Source organism: Drosophila pseudoobscura, chromosome X (genome assembly GCF_009870125.1).
Source record: "Drosophila pseudoobscura strain MV-25-SWS-2005 chromosome X, UCI_Dpse_MV25, whole genome shotgun sequence".
NCBI lineage: Eukaryota > Metazoa > Arthropoda > Insecta > Diptera > Drosophilidae > Drosophila > Drosophila pseudoobscura.
This window is the reverse complement of record NC_046683.1, coordinates 34,479,228-34,498,388: the sequence shown is the minus strand read 5'-3', so window position 1 is coordinate 34,498,388 and position 19,161 is coordinate 34,479,228.

Genomic DNA, 19,161 nt, shown 5'->3' with positions numbered 1-19,161 from the left:
GTGCTTAACCGTCGAAAATTTGTTAAGGCTAACGAATGTCTATCGCGAATGATTATTAATTGACACTGCAACTCAGAGATCACGTCGGGGTCACCAAATTTTATGTGGAGATAATGGTTTTTATCCCCAATCGGCCGACTACTTAATTATTCGAATTAAATAAAACTCGGCGCAGAAATAAAATTGCGATATGTTCTTTAATGCGTGACATCCAAATTGCAAGTGTGGCTTGCCTGCCCTTTACATTGCCGCTCCGATCGCTGAGCGCAGCTTCGCTCGGCTGACGTCGGTAGGCAGACGCAAAGCTAGCGGAGATAGCGAAGAGCGAGCTGGCAGAGAGCGTTTAGCAGGGCAAGCACGCGCAAAGCTTTAACAAACAAATGAGTGACATAGACATAAGTAACAAACAAAATAAGCGGCTGAGGGCCAAGAATTAGGTGCTATTTGGTAAGCAGCTAATCGGCTGGGTTCCGCTCCGAACAGCATCATTTTTATTCAACTGTGATCGACTCACACACTCCGCGTCAACAATAGATAGCCACAACCATGTGCAAAAGGAAAAATAATAGAAAAAGTCGATCATTGGCTATGGGCAATGAGATTCATACAGTGACAGTTGGCGATGCTCCATCTAGTGAAAGGGCTAGTGCGAACGCAGCCACTACCAAGTTCCCTGCATCGCGGATTTCCAATATGAGGCGGCAGGCTAGAGCCATTTTCGAAAGGCTAGAGCCCATACGCACAGAGATGGATCGTGAAACGCTGCGGCAGATGGATGAATATGATCTGCGAGGATTGTTGTAATCATTGACGGAGCTGAAATCTAATTTTACCAGTTTGGAAGAAGTGGATTTTGAGTCTATGTCCAGTGAAATACCAGGAAAATTTGACTCGTCCATCCTATCATTGAGGACCATTCTACAGCGTGCCAAGCTGAGATGAGCGAGGCTAATTACAATACCGCATTGGATATTCTCAAAAATCGATTTGCTAATAAACGTCTCATTCTACAGGCACACATAGAAATATTTGGGCTGTCGCGTGGGGACTCATCTATTGTTTCGCTGCGGGCGTTTACCGACGCCGCCACATCACATCTTCGCGCGTTGGATGCGCTGGCAGCTAAGGAAAAAATAGCTGATTGCATCATCGTCCACGTACTCTGGAAGAATTTGGAAAGGTGGACGCAAGTTAAATGGGAAGCAGCGGCGTCGAATCACGATCTTCCATCCTGTCGTACCCTTGAAAGCATTCACCACTAAATGCAAGGGCAAGATGGTCCGGTTGGCAAGTCAGGGAAAACCGTGAGTACGCATCATCGAAAATCGTTTGTAGCATCGTGCGCTCCTGTTTCTCACACGTGTTTTGTGAGGACACGAACCATATGATTGCCAATTGTCAATGGTTCAAAACTCTATCGCCAAATGATCGTCACAAAGAAGCAAAGAGGCTCTTGTTATACGTCAATTGCCTACGAAAGGGTCATCACTTGGAAGATTGTAAATCAGGTCCCTGCCGTACTTGCCAGTCGAAGCACCACACTCTTCTGCATTTCCTTCGTCCAACAGAGCCCTTCCATACTGTTCCATCATTTCAGCATATCCCAGCGTCCGTCTGAGCCTGTTCTATTAGCCACCGACGTCGTTCTCTTCAAAAACAGCGCTGGAACTTTCATGCCATGTCGCGCATTGTTGGACTCGGGCTCACAATTGCTTTTCGTAACTACTCGTCTAGCTAATCAGCTTGATCAGACTGCAGTCTCTGGCATAGGAGATGCTAGCTTCTCAACTGAAGGTATTTCGGTGGATCTCGTTCTGAAACCGTGGGTTTGAGATTTCACTACTAGCATCACTGCCGTCGCTGCCTTGGTATTAACATACTCTCGAGTACTTATGTATGCGGATGATGTTAAACTCTGTTTCCACTATAAGGACTTTTTATTTCATTCTCGCTTGCAATCTTGTGCAAACTTGTTACACCTTAATGCCTCGAAATGCAAAGTTATGACATTTCATTGTTCTAGCCCTTTGTTGACTCCCTATACCCTATTTGGTGGTTCTCTTAAAAAAGAATTACCCTGGGGTATGATCTGGGTATTATGTTAGACCCCAAGTTGAAGTTTTCCGAACACATTTCTACCATGGTAAATAAGGCCATGGGCGTGCTTGGGTTTATAAAGAGGTGGTCAAAGGAATTTGACGACCCCTATATAACAAAGACTCTCTATTAATCGCTTGATCGTCCGATCTTAGAATACGGCTCCTGTGTATGGTGCCCTCAGTACAAAGTACACCAGGACCGTATAGAATCAGTACAGAAAAACTTTTTACTCTTTGCTCTGCGGGGCCTTAACTGGGATGAAGGTGTGAGACTCACATCTTACTCTAGTAGACTGCTATTAGTACCCTTAGTTAACCGTAGAAAAATGCTTAGTGTGATTTTTATGCACAACTTGATCAGGGGTGACATAGACAGCCCTGATCTGTTGAGCCTCATAAACTTTACGATTCCTATTAGACTTACTAAAAATTGTATACCGTTGTTCCTTCCACTTTGTAAATCGAATTATTCCTTGAATGAACCGTTTTGGGCCTTATGCTCGGATTATAATTCCCTCTACCATATAATATCCACCACTAATTCTCTTCCTTTTATTAAATTACTTTCTAGTAAGTAGTAATTGTAGTGGTATTTTTATTTTTATTTTTAATGGATGCCTAGTTCTCTTAGAAACTTTAGTGCTAATCCTCCTCGAATATTAGTCTAACAGATATCTTTCCAGCCACTTGAAGGTGCAGTAATTCCATCGCCTCTTGAAAGATGCAGTCATTGCATGTCAACGTCCACGATTACGGACAGTCAACCTTGCGTCCCAATTAGCACTGCTAATTGGCCTATACCGTTGAATATCGAGCTTGCTGACCCGTCGTTCCATAAACCGCAGCGGATAGATCTGCTCATTGGAGCCGGACTTTTCTTTGAGTTGGTGTGTGTGGGAAAAATTCAGCTGGCGCCTGGATTACCTTTGCTGCAGAAGACACATCTCGGATGGATTCTGGTGGTGGGCACTCGGCCCCCAACTCCACGTCGTTTATCGCAAACCAATCTTCCGATGACACCAATCACAGTACTCGGCTCGATGACTTGGTTCGTCAATTTTGGGAAGTGGGCACATCTTTGAGCCAATCACTAGGGCAACAAAGGAGGAACATCACTGCGAGGATCACTTCATCAACCATCACACTCGCTTACGCTCAGGGGAATACTCTGTGTGCTTGCCTATGAAGCGAAGTTTAGAGTCCTTGGGAGATTCCTATTGCAAGCAAAGCGGCGCTTGGAAAACCTAGAGCGCCTGGAGTGAGTTTTGCAAGTATTTCGATACTGTGGGTCACGCAACATTTCCTCGCTACGTACTTCAACCTAAGACCCGATTTGAATTGCATTGCTTCTGTGATGCCAGCCTCCAGGCCTATGGGGCTTGTATCTATGCTCGTTTGTTTACGGATACCGGCGCTGAGGTTCATTTGAAACACTGAAAACACTCACGGTGCCTAAGCTTGAACTATGCGCAGCGTTCTTATTGGCCAATTGGCTTCGCGAAATCAGGCAAAATGATACATTCGACTGCCAATCATTTGTTGGTCGGATTCAACTGTGGTCCTGTCTGGCTACGAGAGGAACCATCCAAATTCAACGTTTTTGTCTATAACAAGATCTCGGCCGTACAACAACTTATGGGCATGGATTGGCGCTATGCGCCAACTGAAATTAACCCAGTGAGTACCTTGCTGTGCGGAAAGGGAACTCCGTAGAGGCTTCCAGCAGAATCATCTCGCTCTCGCCGTTCATAGATGACATTGGTCTTATTCGTGTTGGTGGCCGCCTGCGGCACTCAACTCTCGGCTTCGATGCACGCCACTCAATCATTTTGCCCAAGGATCATCCATTGACGTTCGCCATCATTATGCTATTCATCGAAATCATCACCATGCTGGTCCGCAGTCGCCACTTGGAGCGATTCGCTTACAGTTTTGGCCCATCGGCGGCCTGAAAACTGTGGCTCGCGATTTGCTAAAATGCGTCATCTGCTGCCGGTCCAGACCTCGTCTTGTGGAACACATCATGGCTGACTCAAAAGATCGAGTACAGGATTCGCCTGCATTCAGCGTCACTGGAATTGACTACTGCGGTCCCTTCTACTTCTACAGATGGGCGCAGTCGAGCACCGATGAAATCTTACATCTGAGTGTTCATCTGTTTTGCAACAAAGGCCGTCTGGTTTGAATTGGTGAAGGACCTAACCACTGCTGCTTTTTTGAGCGCCCTCAAAGCTGCGTTGTCACGCGCGGTATTCCCCGATACATTTGGTCGGATAATGCCACCAATTTTGTGGGCGCAAGGAACGAGCTAGAGGACGTTCGGTGGCTATTTATGAGCGAGAAGCATCGTGCTGAAGTTCATAATCATTGCATCAACAACGGGTTCGACTGGAGATTCATACCGCCTCGCTTGCCGCATTTCGGCGGCTTGTGGGAGGCAGCGGTGAAGACGGCCAAGCAGCATTTCTATCGCGCCTTGGGATCGGCACTTTTTGGATTCGACGAGCTGCGGACATTGGTTTGCCAAATCCAGGCTGTAATGAATTCTCGTCCTCATATCTCGATTTCAGAAAACCCTGAAGATCTTGGCGTTCTTACACCCGTTCATTTTTAAATAAGTCGTCCGCTGATGGAGTTTCCTGAGCCAGACGTTACGGGTCTCAACTTCAATCGACTTGATTGCTGGCAGCGAGTCCCCTGTGCCCAGTACATCTTTTGGAAGCGTTGGAGTGAGGAGTACCTGACTCTGCTTCAACAACCTGCCAAATGGCGCACACCACAACCCTTGATCCAGGTCAACGATGTCGCTTGCATCAAGGATGAAAACCTGCCACCTTTGAAGTGGCCCTTGGCGAGGGTGATCGAAGTTATCGCTGGAGCTGATGGCGCTGTAAGAGTTGCCATCCTGCAGACCACTCTGGAACCGCTCTTCGAGCTGTCAACAAGCTGTGCGTCCTTACAGTTGAGGATCCTGCTGTTCGGTCACGTCTCTCTTAAGTTTTCTGTTATCGCACTCAGCCTGTGTACGCTTTCAGTGCATATTCGTTCGTTCCTATTCGAGGTAGTCGGTCTGCAGTACTCTTTGTCTCCCAAAACGCCTAACACCTAAATCTAAGTCCACGGCCACGGCCTCGAACAAAAAACACACAAGCAATATCAAATACTAAACGTGGAATTGTAACCTTAAAAACGGAGCAATTATTTTCTTGTAAATTTTGGAGTCAGAGTTGCCGAAAAAGCTCGGCAGCTTCCTACACACGCAAAGAGGGAAAATCAAAATCAAATAAAATAAGTGCTGCCGCACATAAATAATCAATCTTTTTGAATTAGTGTCAAACCTCATCACTACGACGAAGGGCTTCGGCGTACATGAAGAGTGTGTGCACACAAAAGAACAAGACATGTAAGGTATATATTAAATTGTTTATATGATTGCCACCGAAATGAAGCGTGAAAACAAAGAGAACAACAAAAACAAACGTAAAGATCAAGAATAGAAGAGAAGAAGATTAAGAAGAAGATAAGAATACAGAATTTGTACGAATTATCAGAACTGCAAAGCTAGTAATATTTATTCAATTCCATTTTCTGCGCATAGAGACGATGTTGCGTTTATGATAGGCATAAGCAAGAAGCAAGGGGTTTGTTTTGATTTTTTTCTTTTACCAGTAAATGGAATGTAGTTTTACTGTGATGTGCATATTAATAGCACTTATAAATGGAAATGTCGTATTAAATATTTGAATTTATTAACGTGTGTCAGGTTTTCCATAATGGGTTGGAAGAGGATAATGAACATGTTGTAACCGCTTAGGGATTTTCCCATAAGCATTGCCATTAGAAAATCATTGGTGGGGTGGGTATAGAGGCAAGAGCGTTACCATAACATCAAGGTAATTGCAGGTCTGGTCCGAGTCCCCGGGTACTTTCTTCTTCTTTCAATGTTGTTACTGTCGTGCTTCATGTAGAGTCAGATATGCTTTACGGGATTCTTAATAATATGTGTTGTAGGTGTGTTGGAATGGACGCGTAACGAACGATTGATAACAACAACACTGAAGGAATCTCGAATCGAGCCACTATATCGACCGCTGTGATGTTAGTTGTGGAGTACAAATTATATTTACTATCAACAATTCCACTTTTCGTGCCAGCTTAATAAAAAATCGAAATATCTCTATGGTGAAAAGTTCGATGTCAACATTTTTGATGTCCCGTGAATATGTTGGAATTATTCATCTGGAAGAAAGTCTTTGGAATCCTCCATTATTGAAGTATTCGCTTAGAAAAATTGCCTAGTAACGGCAATTACGCTAAGCCATTTCATCAGCGAAGTGGTTTTGAAAGCCTTTGACACTTCTTTATAGTACCGACAGAGCTTAGACCCCTCACTAGGTTATCCCTATCGAACCCTAAGGAAAACTTATAAAATCTAACCAACAAATGAATCAAATAAAACAAAAAACTATTCGTGAAATATAGCTTTAGTAAAAAGCCGATATAGAAAAATATTTGTCTCATGTCTCAAAGAATATTTGCGAGAAAACGCAGGAGCTTTGGCATGGAAAGATTTACTTACGCTGACTGGTGCAATGGTAGGTCAATGTCCACAACCAGCTACAGTTTCACTCACCAAGGGGGCTACTCCTAAAGCACATCACACGCGTAGCAAATCTAGAAAGGCAAATGAAGTGGCAGGTCCACCAACCGGCAGGAAAGGTCCAGCCTTGAATACAAACTGTACTCATAGCCCAGCTCTGACGAGTTTTATCAATACCACGCGAATAAGTCGGTCTCCACGAAAGGAAACACAAGCAAGATCCGGTTTGATCAATTCTTCGAACAGTTCCAATAGATCCCCAAACCAGAAAAGTTTAGATTATGAGCAGATATTTAGTATGATGTAAAATGTACTAGACCGGAAGTTTGCTACCTCACAGGTGCAGTTGGGAGCTCGCAGTCCCCAATACTGTGTGTACAGTTTCTACTCGATCCCAATCGAATACTGGATTAGTCCTGCGTCCTGAGAAAGTGGCACAAATTGTCCCAAGTTGGAACGTAAGGTTTGATGGTTCAATCAAAGGTCCCACAGTGCAAGAGTTCTCTTATCGACTCCGAGCACTGACGGAGGATAGTTTGAACAATGAGATTGGTAGAGTGGGAAGATTTTTGCGAATCCCTAAAGAGTCAATATCAGGATCACAAGGATGATTGGATCATTATGGAAGAAGTGCGAGCGAGGAAGCAAAAAGAGGGCGAACTGCTTCATGTCTTTTACGACGACATAATGACTCTTGTGTCTCGACTGACTATTCCTTTAGATGAGTATAGGCTAATACAGCAATTTAAAAAGAAATTTGGTACCCGAGTTTCGTAAGCCTCTACTGTATGTAACTGTATCATCAGTAGCGCATCTGAGGCAGTTGTGCACATTCGGGAGAATCTTTGGAAGAGCGGAAAGCCTGCAGAGCTAAGTGCAGTCTGCAACTCGCGGATCGCTAGTCGATCCTCATCGGTAGAATCTGCTGCGGCTAGGACATCGTCGACATACATGAATGACCGGATAATGTGACTTGCTTTCGGAAATCTGGACTGGACGTCGCCTGCTAGCTGTTGCACCACTCGGATGGTAAGAAAAGGAGCACAATTGACTCCAAAGGTAACGGTCTTTAGGTCATAGTCGCGGACTTTTCCCTCCTTGCTCCGAAATAATATTCGCTGGAAAGGGGTGTTTTTCGGGTCAACCCAAAATTGGCGATACATTTTGGTGATGTCCGCGTTGAAAACATACCGGAAATAGACGCTTCTAGCTCTTGCTTAAGCCGGTCGTGTTCTTTATTCTCCTGCATTCTCTCTCCTGCACCCAGTTTTCTTTTGGTTAGCGTTTCTTCGGTGTGCAATGTTCTCGCGCATCAGCATTTGCATACCCTGCACTCTCTCGAAAGCATAAGCGGGCCTGCTGCTAGCATTGCTGTTCTCGCTCTGTCTGGATTGTCTATATTCTCCCTTTTTGTGGACTATTCTTTTGTGTCTCTGCTTTGGTGAGTTTATTGAATTATGATGCTAATTTTCGGGCTCGCTCTGCTGTCTCGTCGGCCTTAGCTCAATGCTCCTACGCTCGCTCTCTGTTCCTTGCTGTTAATATGCAGTGTTATAAGCATTACCTTTCATAATGTAGTAGTAACTTTAGTAGTGCTTCTAAAAAATTCTATTCGTTCGTTAACTCTAAGCTTTTCCTTCGTCCCTTCATTACCAGAACAAAACAGAAGCTTCTGCTGTTGGTATTGCAAATTTATTGGGTACCTTTTTCCAAACAATGTACTAGTATCATATTTACAATGCTACCTCAAGCTAAAAGCATTTTTCTGCCCATTTTCGAGGAAAGCGTTGTTATGGAAGGTTTGTCATCTATGGACATATCGTTTTCTGCGGATCCAGATAAGGTACCAAGTTGCATTTTAAACAGTGTGACCAGTCCCTTTGCAAACCCTTGACCTTTCTCTTCAAACTCTCTTTGGAACAGTCTTGGCTCCCAGTAATTTGGAATGAGTCCTACATCATTCCGCTTCACAAAGGTTCAAGATCAAATATTGAAAACTATTAATAGCCGCAACACGGTTTTTTCAGACATCGTTCAACATCGACTAACCTTCTTGAGTTTTCTTACCTAATCCATCGTGGTTTTCAAATTGGTTTGAAGACGGATGTAGCAAGGATGTTACGGACTTCAGCAAGGCATTCGATTCTGTAAACCATGCTCTGCTTATTCACAAGCTCTCTTTATTAGGGTTCCCAACGAATCTTCTAGATTGGATTTTGTCCTATCTCTCTAACCGTACTCAACGTGTTTTGGTTTTCTAACGTGTTGTCAAATACTGTTTATGTTACTTCAGGTGTGCCACAGGGAAGTCACCTGGGCCCGCTCCTGTTTATTTTATTTGTGAATGAACTTCCTCAAGCTATAACAGCTACTCTACTACACTAATGTATGCTGATGACGTTAAAATCTGCCTGCCTTACTCTGATTGTTATTTGCACACACGCCTTGAACTGGATCTAAGTGAACTACTATTGTGGTGTTCAACTAATCTTCTTTTTCTGAACCTTTCTAAATGCAAACTTATGACCTTTTTACCGTCGCGCTCCACGTTTTGTCTCATATTTTCTAGGAAATCATGTCCTCGAGCGAATTTCGAGTTCAAATGACCTCGGAGTCCTTTTTGATCATAAAGGGTGTTTTAGGGTATTTTAGCGTTCATCAAGCGTTGATCCAAGGAGTTCGACGACGCATACGTTACGATACAACTGTATATATCGTTAGTGTACCCTATATTGGAGTATTGTTCTTGTGTGTGGAGCCTGCTGTATAAAGAGCAGCAGGTTGCTATTGAATCCGTGCAAAAGAAATTTTTAATTTGTGCCCTTCGTAACTTTACCTAAGACTCGGGTAGAATCTTGCCACCCTACCGGTCCAGGCTAAATTTAATTGACCTGCCGTCTATTGTCGAGAAAAATTAGCTTATATATACTCAGTTTTAAGCAAGGGCACAGATACCCTACATAAAGAAAAAAGAAAGAAGAAAAATGGTCACAATATGAAAAGGCAAGAAAGTCACATTAGTTTGAGCAGGAAATAAAACGCAACCAACGCCTAAGTACCTATGAAGATAAGCGATTGTGTTTTATCCGAAATTCTCACGTTCCTGGACTCAACATCTTTTATTTCGCTTCTTGGAAGCCAATGACGCTAGAGCTCTTGGAGTTTGTATGAAGACGGGCAGAGACTCGTGGTGCAAGCACTGAAGTATACTGGACATTGGAGAGGCGACGGAACCCACAAGGAGACGGTCATCTCGCTCGTGGGTGGATAATAAACATTGCAGAACACGGAGGCCAACGTGGGTGTGCACGTCTGGCAGCTGAAAAAAGCGCACATTTTTATGTATGTATGCGAGATCGTGCACATACTGCCATCTCGCTCTAACCAACGAAGTTCTTGCGGGCCAGTAACTAGAGGCTTGAGTGCGCAGTTGGCTAATGAAATCGAGTGAAAATTTCTGGATTGTGGTTTGTTTGGTAAGTGCCAATTTTATTGTTGATTTGGGGAAAGGCTAGTCTGCGGGTGATGATTACCAGAGCAATGAGCAAATGAAGGGCAACGGATGAAATGGACGAGGACAACGTTGAGATGGGAAAAGTGGAAAAAGAATCCGCGCAAGGTGAAGCTTCAAATATGGAGGGGGCCGGCACATCAAAAGAAGCCCAGTCACATGGTGTTGTTAACGTTGGATGGAGATGTGGCGCCAAATGCAAGAAGGTCAGCGGGCCAATGCAATGAAAATGCAGCAGTTCCAAATGGAAGTTCTGCGGATGAAACAAATTCAAATGGAAAAAACTAATATACTTCTGCGATCCCTTGGTATTAGTGGAAGGACAACTGGCGAGCCAGGACCACAATCAACCACGGCTGAGCCCTCAGTGATATCAGACGCAGTCTCATCACCAAGGCAACCGGTTCCTTCTCAGGAAACACCAAGAAAATTGTACGTTCTACCGGAGTTTAATGGTGCTTCCGAAGATTGGCCAATGTTCAACGAAGCTTTCACTATGACCACTGCACAGTGACAGGCAAAATTTGTAACGCATCCAAAAGGCAATAAAGGGCAAGGCTAGGGAGACCGTTGAATGTTTGCTTATTCACAGTTCTAACGTTTCAAATATTTTAGAGACCCTTAAAAAAAATGTTGGTAGACCGGAGAAACTCGTAAAAAGCCAGATTAGTCGCGTTAGAGAATTTCCGAGCATTCGCGAAGGCAGATTGGAACAATTAGTAGAGTTTAAAAATAAGGTACAAAACTAGGCTTCATTCTTAGAAGCAGCTAACGCACATCAGCAGTTAAAAAACCCAACATTAATGGAGGAGTTAATCTTAAAGTGGCCAGTGCAACAGAGACTGCACGAATTCGGAAATGGATGTGCGGATTGTGAAGAACCACGTATAAGGTCCAGAAACTGAGAGATCGAACCGATTGCTATCAACCACGACAAAACGTATTGGTGACCGTTTTGAAACGAGATTACTTTGGAAAGTGGATGACGTCATCTTTCCTGACAGCAAGAAAATGGCAATAAAGAGACAATTGTCCTTGGAAAGAAAATGTATATATGATCCAGAGTACTACAAAAAATACTGCGACCTGATGGAAGCATTCGAAGAAAAGTCATACATTCGGCATATCACAAGCAATGAACTGAATGTGGACAAGAAAAAAGAATGGTTCCTGCCTCATTTTGGGGTCTTAAATCCTAACCAGCCCGGCAAGTTGAGAATTGTTTTCGACGCGGCTGCAGAAATCGATGGAGTGTCGTTAAACTCCATGCTCATGACTGGCCCCGACGGGTATCAATCCTTAACGTACATTCTTATGAGGTTCAGACAGAAACCGATTGGAGTCTGTGCTGGCATAGCAGAAATGTTCCACCAAGTCATAATACGAAAGGAGGATCGATGTGCCCAACGCATACTACGGAGGAAGAATCCAGGCGACGAGATGAAGGAGTATGAAATGCAGGTCATGACCTTTGGAGCCAAATGTTCACCGGCCTCTGCTCAATATGTGAAAAATAGAAACGCACTTGAATTTAAGGAATCGTATCCAAATGCGGTGAATGCCATTGTTCGGGCGAAGCCCGAGTGTAAATTTTATACCATTGTTTTATTGCCTATCAATTCACTTTCTTTTCTATTTTGGTCATTATACTAAACTAACGTAACGTAAGCGTAGCTTTATCTATGCTCGCTCAGCAACATGCTCTCATTTAATCATCTATTCTTATCTATGCTCGCTCTTGTTATCTTTTCTTTCCTATGCCGTCGCTAAGCCGTCAGCAGCTGCGCCTGCTCTAGCAGTTACCGCTTGATATAGTTGGAGAACAGACCCTTTTTGTCCCCAATCTATTACTTTGGCTCGAGATCGGCTCGCTTGCCTCATCCAAGTGTGTCACTCTAATACTATTGTAAAAGGCTCTGGCATCTTCGGCCACCCTCAACACACAAAAATACCTATAATAAAATTTATAACGTTTTCGGAAATTAATAATTTGTGAAATTATTGAACAATCATAGTCAGCGAAAAAGCTCGTTGTCTCAACATTTGGTGACCCCGACGTGATCGTCAGTAACAATTTGGAAATAAACAATTATAAACAGTGAAAATTATCCGCTAAACATAACTGTTCGAACGCGAAGCGGTTAGTTCCCATTTCGTCGCGCGCTTGCTTACAAGCACTAATACAGCTACGTGCATTAGCGGGTTCGGGTTCGCTGCACTTGCGCTTGCATACAAAAAAAAAATCAAACGGTTGGTTCTTCGATTCTTCTTTGTGCTTTGCTCGCTGCTGCCTGTCGAAAATGGATGAGTCTAATGACGTGCCGGAAAACAGGGTGTCTTTTTACAAACTAAAGGCACTCTCAATATACAAAAAAGCCGTTTCACTTCGAGAGACGATATTGAATGATGAAAACAACCCAATCAGTGAAGATGCGCTAAGTGTTCATTTAAAATTCTTGGAAAAAATGTCCGACTCATTTAATGTTACTCATTCTAATTTAGAAGAGCTTGATGTAAGCGAAATTGGCAGCGACTTAAGCAACAATTTTGACGATTTGGCGATGGAAATCGAAGTTCGTATTCGCTCAGCACTCCGCAGGACTACCCAGAACATGCCGCATCACTCAACGATACGACCCGAGCTCAACGTTACTGCCTCCGGAAATGTACGGTCACGATATCATATTCCTGACATTAAACTTCCCACTTTCCGTGGAGGTTATACTGAGTGGGCAGACTTTTACTCGATGTTTAGCACAGTAATAGATCAGGAGCCCTTTCTATCAAAGATTGAGAAGTTCCAGCACCTGCGCTCATGTTTGGATGGACCTGCCCTGGAGGCTGTTCGCTCTTTGGAAGTATCGGAGAGCAATTATGATATTGCATTGGATATTTTAAACAATCGTTTCAATAATAAACGTTTAATCTTTCAGGCACACGTCGCTGAGATTCTGAGGCATGAGAAGGTTGAAGATGGGTCAACTACAAAGCTACGTACTTTATCGGACAAGCTTCATTCTCACATGAGAGCGCTTAGATCGATGGGTACCATGGAGGAAATAGCTGGATGCATCATCGTTAACTCCACATACAAGTATCTCGACTCTGATACCAGGACCAAATGGGAGGAGCTGTCACCCCCTAACGTCATACCAACATGGGACCATTTTTCGGCTTTTTTGGAGAGGAGATGTCAAGCCATGGAGACCATGGATCAAGCTATGTCGATTCAAATCCATAGCAGTCAGGTTGGAAAACATAAACGAATCACTCATTCAAAACACAGTCTTGTTGCTACAAATACAATCGTATTGGAATGCGTGTTCTGTGATAATAAAGGGCATAACATTTACAGCTGCACTCGCTTTGGAAACCTTTCGCCATCTTTGCGTCTTAGAGAGGCAAGGAAGCTTAGAGTTTGCTTCAACTGTTTGAAGAAGGGACATCGGAATACCTCCTGCAGTTCAGGCTCTTGTCGCACATGCGGTGAAAAGCATCATACCCTTTTACATATCAACAATCCGCTGCCTACGTCAGTTAACACGGAACCTGCAAACGCTACTACGTCTCCTATTCAGACAGACTTATGCCCAGGCCCCAATCTTTCAAGTTCTCTTGTTGCCGCTTCATCACCATGCTCGCCTCCTGCTCAGAATCTTAGCTCAGACGTAGTGCTTCTAGCCACGACAGTCATTATGATAAAGAGTCGAGTTGGTGATCTTCTTCCTTGCCGGGCTCTTCTGGATTCAGGCTCTCAGATTAATTTAATAACCTCTCGCTTTGCTCAGAGGCTTCAGCTGAAACGAGCCAAAGGGTCGGTATCAGTATCGGGTATCGGCGCTGATTCTGCATTTCACACGGAAGGTTCAGTTAATTTGGTCATTCAATCCAGGACTTCCGATTACTTTACGAGTCTCACAGCTCTCGTTGCTCCACGTATTACAGGAAACCAGCCTGCTTCTTCATTTGATGTATCCAAATGGGAAATGCCATCCAATATCAGCGCATCGATGTACTTATTGGAGCCAGCTTATTTTACGACATTTTATGCGTTGGACAGATCAAATTGGAGAGGGGACTTCCTATAATACAAAAAACCCGTCTCGGCTGGGTTGTCACAGGTGGAGGTCATTACTCCCGCAGCTCAGTGCTCCTAGCTGCCTCTAGTTCGACGGAATTGAGTCAAACGCCTACCGTTGGTTTGGATGAGCTAGTGCGAAGGTTCTGGGAAGTGGAAAACTGCCACGGTCCCGCTACAGAAGCAACAAAGGAGGAAATTGCTTGCGAGGAACATTTCAAAAAACATTGCGGTCGGCTTCCAAGTGGCGAATATTGCGTTCAATTGCCTTTAAAGCTGAGTGACAGTCTTCTTGGAGATTCTTATCAACAAGCCTATCGCAGATTTCTCAATCTAGAGCGCAAGTTGGTTCGCAAACCGCTTCTCAAGGCCCAATACGCCGCATTTATAAAGGAATACGTCGATTTGAATCACATGTCCCCTGTCAAAAGTGACGCACTTAAACAATGCAAATTTTTTCTTCCTCATCACTGCGTCTTAAGAGAAGAAAAAACCACCACAAAACTCCGAGTAGTTTTCGACGGATCCGCTTGTACATCTACAGGATATTCCCTCAACGATATATTGATGTCAGGCCCAACAATTCAGCCAAAGTTAGTTACGACTCTTCTTCGATTTCGTACCTTTCGTATAGCATTGACTGGTGACATTTGTAAAATGTATAGATGCGTCCGTGTCTCGCCCCAAGATAGTTTTCTGCAGTGCATACTGTGGCGTGACTCACCCCTCGAAGAGCTAAGGACATTCAAGCTGGATACCGTGACCTATGGAACGAAACCAGCAGCATTTCTGGCCGTCCGTTCTATGCACCAACTAGCGGCAGACGAGAGTTCGTCATATCCAATTGGCTCTGAAGTTGTGCTGCGGGACTTTTACGTGGATGATTTGCTAACGGGGGGAGATACTACAAATGAGGTGCTGGAAATAATTCGCCAGGTGTCAGGACTATTAGCCAAAGGAAATTTCAAGATCAGAAAATGGTGTTCCAACGATACATATGTACTCGATCAAACACCCCATGAAGATAGGGAAACATTTGTTAAATTTACTGATGGCAGCGATGTAACCAAGACGCTAGGTTTAGCATGGAATCCCACTTCGGATGAGCTATTATTTTCATTCTGTCCCAATCAAGTCCCTTCGAAACCAACTAAGCGAGTTGTATTGTCAACTATTGCACGATTTTATGATCCACTCGGACTTATAGGGCCAGTTATTACTAAAGCAAAAATATTTCTACAGCAGCTGTGGAAAGAAAAGCTTCATTGGGATGAAAGTCTGCCAGTCTCCTTACGCACAACTTGGATCAACTTTATTCAGCAGTTTGACTCTATGCAACAAATTTCTTTACCGCGCCTATCTTTCCTTCGAAGCAGCAACCTTGAAATGCATGGATTTTGTGATGCCAGCATGAGTGCTTATGGAGCTTGCATCTACGCTGTTTCGCAAGGCGACAATGGAGTCAATGCAAATCTTCTATCTTCCAGATCTCGTGTAGCGCCACTGAAGACTATCACAATACCCAAGTTGGAATTATGTGGTGCAGCGCTACTCGCTCAGCTTATGCATGAAGTGTCTTTGATGAACTTCAAGTGCTCTTATTATTGCTGGTGTGACTCCACAGTCGTTTTGGCTTGGATCAAGAATCAACCATCCAACTTCAATGTATTTGTCGCTAATAGACTTTCTGTTATTCAGGAACTCACATCTGGAATGTCTTGGCTGCACGTGCCAACTGATCTAAACCCTGCCGATATGCTTTCTCGAGGATCAGTACCAGCTAAGCTCATCAATTCTCAACTTTGGAAGTATGGACCTACATACTTGACAGCCAGTAAGGATCAATGGCCAAGTACACCTGCTCTTCCAGAGCCGGTTTTGGAGGCACGAAAAACCATACTAATTACAAACTGCGCGTCAAGATATTTGGTGGAAGAATCAAAGTTTGTAAATTCCTTCCCCAAAATGCAACGAATTTTTGCGTATGTATGCAAATTCATTCATCGACGAAAGTCTGGAATAACTGTGGAGGACTTGCGTTTGGGAACCGAACTGCTTATTCGTCTTACTCAACAATCTCGTCTATCCACTGAAATAAGAGCCCTGGAAACGCGAAAGGACATCAAGGCTTCAAGCTCGATCGCCTCTCTTTCGCCATTTTTTTGCTTCGAGTTGGAGATCGTCTTAAAAACTCTACCTTGGACTTTGAAGCACGGCATCCCATAATATTGCCCAAGAATCATTCCATCACTTCTGCTCTGATACGGCACTTACACGAAAAGCACCTTCACGCTGGACCCCAGTCGCTATTAGCCATCATTCGTCAAACGTACTGGCCAATCGGTGGCCGAAAGACCGTAGCACACGTAATCCAAAAGTGTGTCAGATGCTTTAGAGTGAAGCCTCGAACTCTCGAGCAAATAATGGCAGATCTTCCGGTGGACAGAGTCAGCGAATCTCGTGCATTTTTAGTTACCGGCGTGGACTATTGCGGTCCGTTCCTGTATAAATCAGAAGTTCGAAACCGGCCCCCACTAAAGTGCTACATGAGCATTTTTATATGCTTCTCCACCAAGGCGGTTCACATCGAGCTTGTGAAGGATCTTACAACAGCTGCGTTCCTCTCTGCTCTTCGCCGTTTCATTTGCACCCGTGGAAGACCGATTCGTATTTGGTCAGATAATGCCACAAATTTTGTTGGAGCGCGGAACGAACTGGCGGAACTTAAGTCGCTATTCCTAAGCGACAGTCATCAAGAAGCCGTGCATCAAGCTTGTCTCAACGATTGCATCGATTGGCGTTTCATTCCTCCTAGATCGCCACATTTTGGAGGATTGTGGGAGGCGTCAGTCAAGCTTGCTAAGCATCATCTTCGACGTGCCCTCGGATCCTCGCTTCTTGGATTTGATGAGCTGCGCACTCTCGCGTGCAATATCTGTGCAATCATTAATTCTCCATGTACTCACGCCCAGCCATTTTCTAGTTGGCGCCCCTATCACAACCTTCTTGGAGCCTGACTTGGTTCATTTAAACGTCGATCGCTTGGACCGTTGGCAGAAGGTCACACAGCTTCAGCAAATCTTTTGGTCTCGCTGGCGCCAATCGTATTTAACCAGTCTTCAAGAAAGAACGAAGTGGCGCACCCGGAATCCTGAGCTTCACGTCAATGATGTCGTTCTTGTTAAGGACGAGAACTTCCCTCCTCTGAAGTGGCCTCTAGCGAGAATCCTCGAGCTCATCCCAGGAGCTGATGGCGTATCTCGAGTCGCCTTGATCAGGATGGCTACAGGTGTTAGCCGAAGAGCACTTGCAAAACTATGTCTATTGCCTCTACGAGATGAGGTGAAAGGCATGGATCCTTCCACGGGGGGAGTATGTTCGGGCGAAGCCCGAGTGTAAATTTTATACCATTGTTTTATTGCCTATCAATTCACTTTCTTTTCTATTTTGGTCATTATACTAAACTAACGTAACGTAAGCGTAGCTTTATCTATGCTCGCTCAGCAACATGCTCTCATTTAATCATCTATTCTTATCTATGCTCGCTCTTGTTATCTTTTCTTTCCTATGCCGTCGCTAAGCCGTCAGCAGCTGCGCCTGCTCTAGCAGTTACCGCTTGATATAGTTGGAGAACAGACCCTTTTTGTCCCCAATCTATTACTTTGGCTCGAGATCGGCTCGCTTGCCTCATCCAAGTGTGTCACTCTAATACTATTGTAAAAGGCTCTGGCATCTTCGGCCACCCTCAACACACAAAAATACCTATAATAAAATTTATAACGTTTTCGGAAATTAATAATTTGTGAAATTATTGAACAATCATAGTCAGCGAAAAAGCTCGTTGTCTCAACAGCCATTATTAAAAAACATTATGTGGACGATTTGGTGCATTGTTTTTCATCCGAAGAATCGGCTGTGAGAGTCGTGAAGGAGATTGACATTTACAAAATGGGAGGATTCGAACTGAGAAAGTTTGTGTCCAATTCGAAATTCTTGAACAGGGTTTTTGGTAACGAACAAGTAGCTGAACCCATAACTCTTGATAGGGATGAATCCTCGCATTATCAAAAGGTCCTGGGAATGTACTGGTGTACACGCAGCGACGAATTTGGGTTCTCACTTTCGTTTAACAAAATTGACGCATCAATCTTTTCGGAATCAAGAATACCGTCTAAGCCAGAAGTATTGCGAGTGGTTATGTCTGTGTTTGACCCATTTGGAATTCTAGCCGAATATTCCCTGATCGCTAAACTGCTTCTGCAGTCAATATGGCAAAAGCGAACAGAGTGGGACCAGCCAATTGAGGGCGACGATATAAAGCAATGGAAATGTTGGTTGCGCAGCGCCAAGCATGTAAGATAAGCGATGTTACGCTGAAGAGTTCTTTGGGGAACCAATTGAACTACACATATTTTGCGATGCGAGTGAGTCAGCTTATGCAGCAGTTGGATACTGGCGCATACGTACGAAATCTGGATGGAAGTCCGCATTTATAATGGGAAAGACCAAGTGTGCCCCAATGAAACTATCGACCATACCCAGGCTCGAGCTACAGGCGGCAGTGCTAGGAACTCGTCTCAGGATATGTATTCTTGAGGGTCACGACGTCAACCCCAAATGTGTCCACATGTGGTCCGACTCCAACTGTCTTAGCATGAATTAAATCAGATCACAGAAAATATAAGCCATATGTAGGACACAGAATTGACGAGATACTTGAAGCCACAAGGTTGGAAGATTGGCATTGGGTGCCTACTAAGGATAACCCGGCAGACTTTGGCACCAAACTCAGATCTGGAACTCGAGAAACCTCCTGGTTGAGAGGCCCTCAATTCCTTCAAGAGGACGCAAGTCAGTGGAATCTAGGAACTTC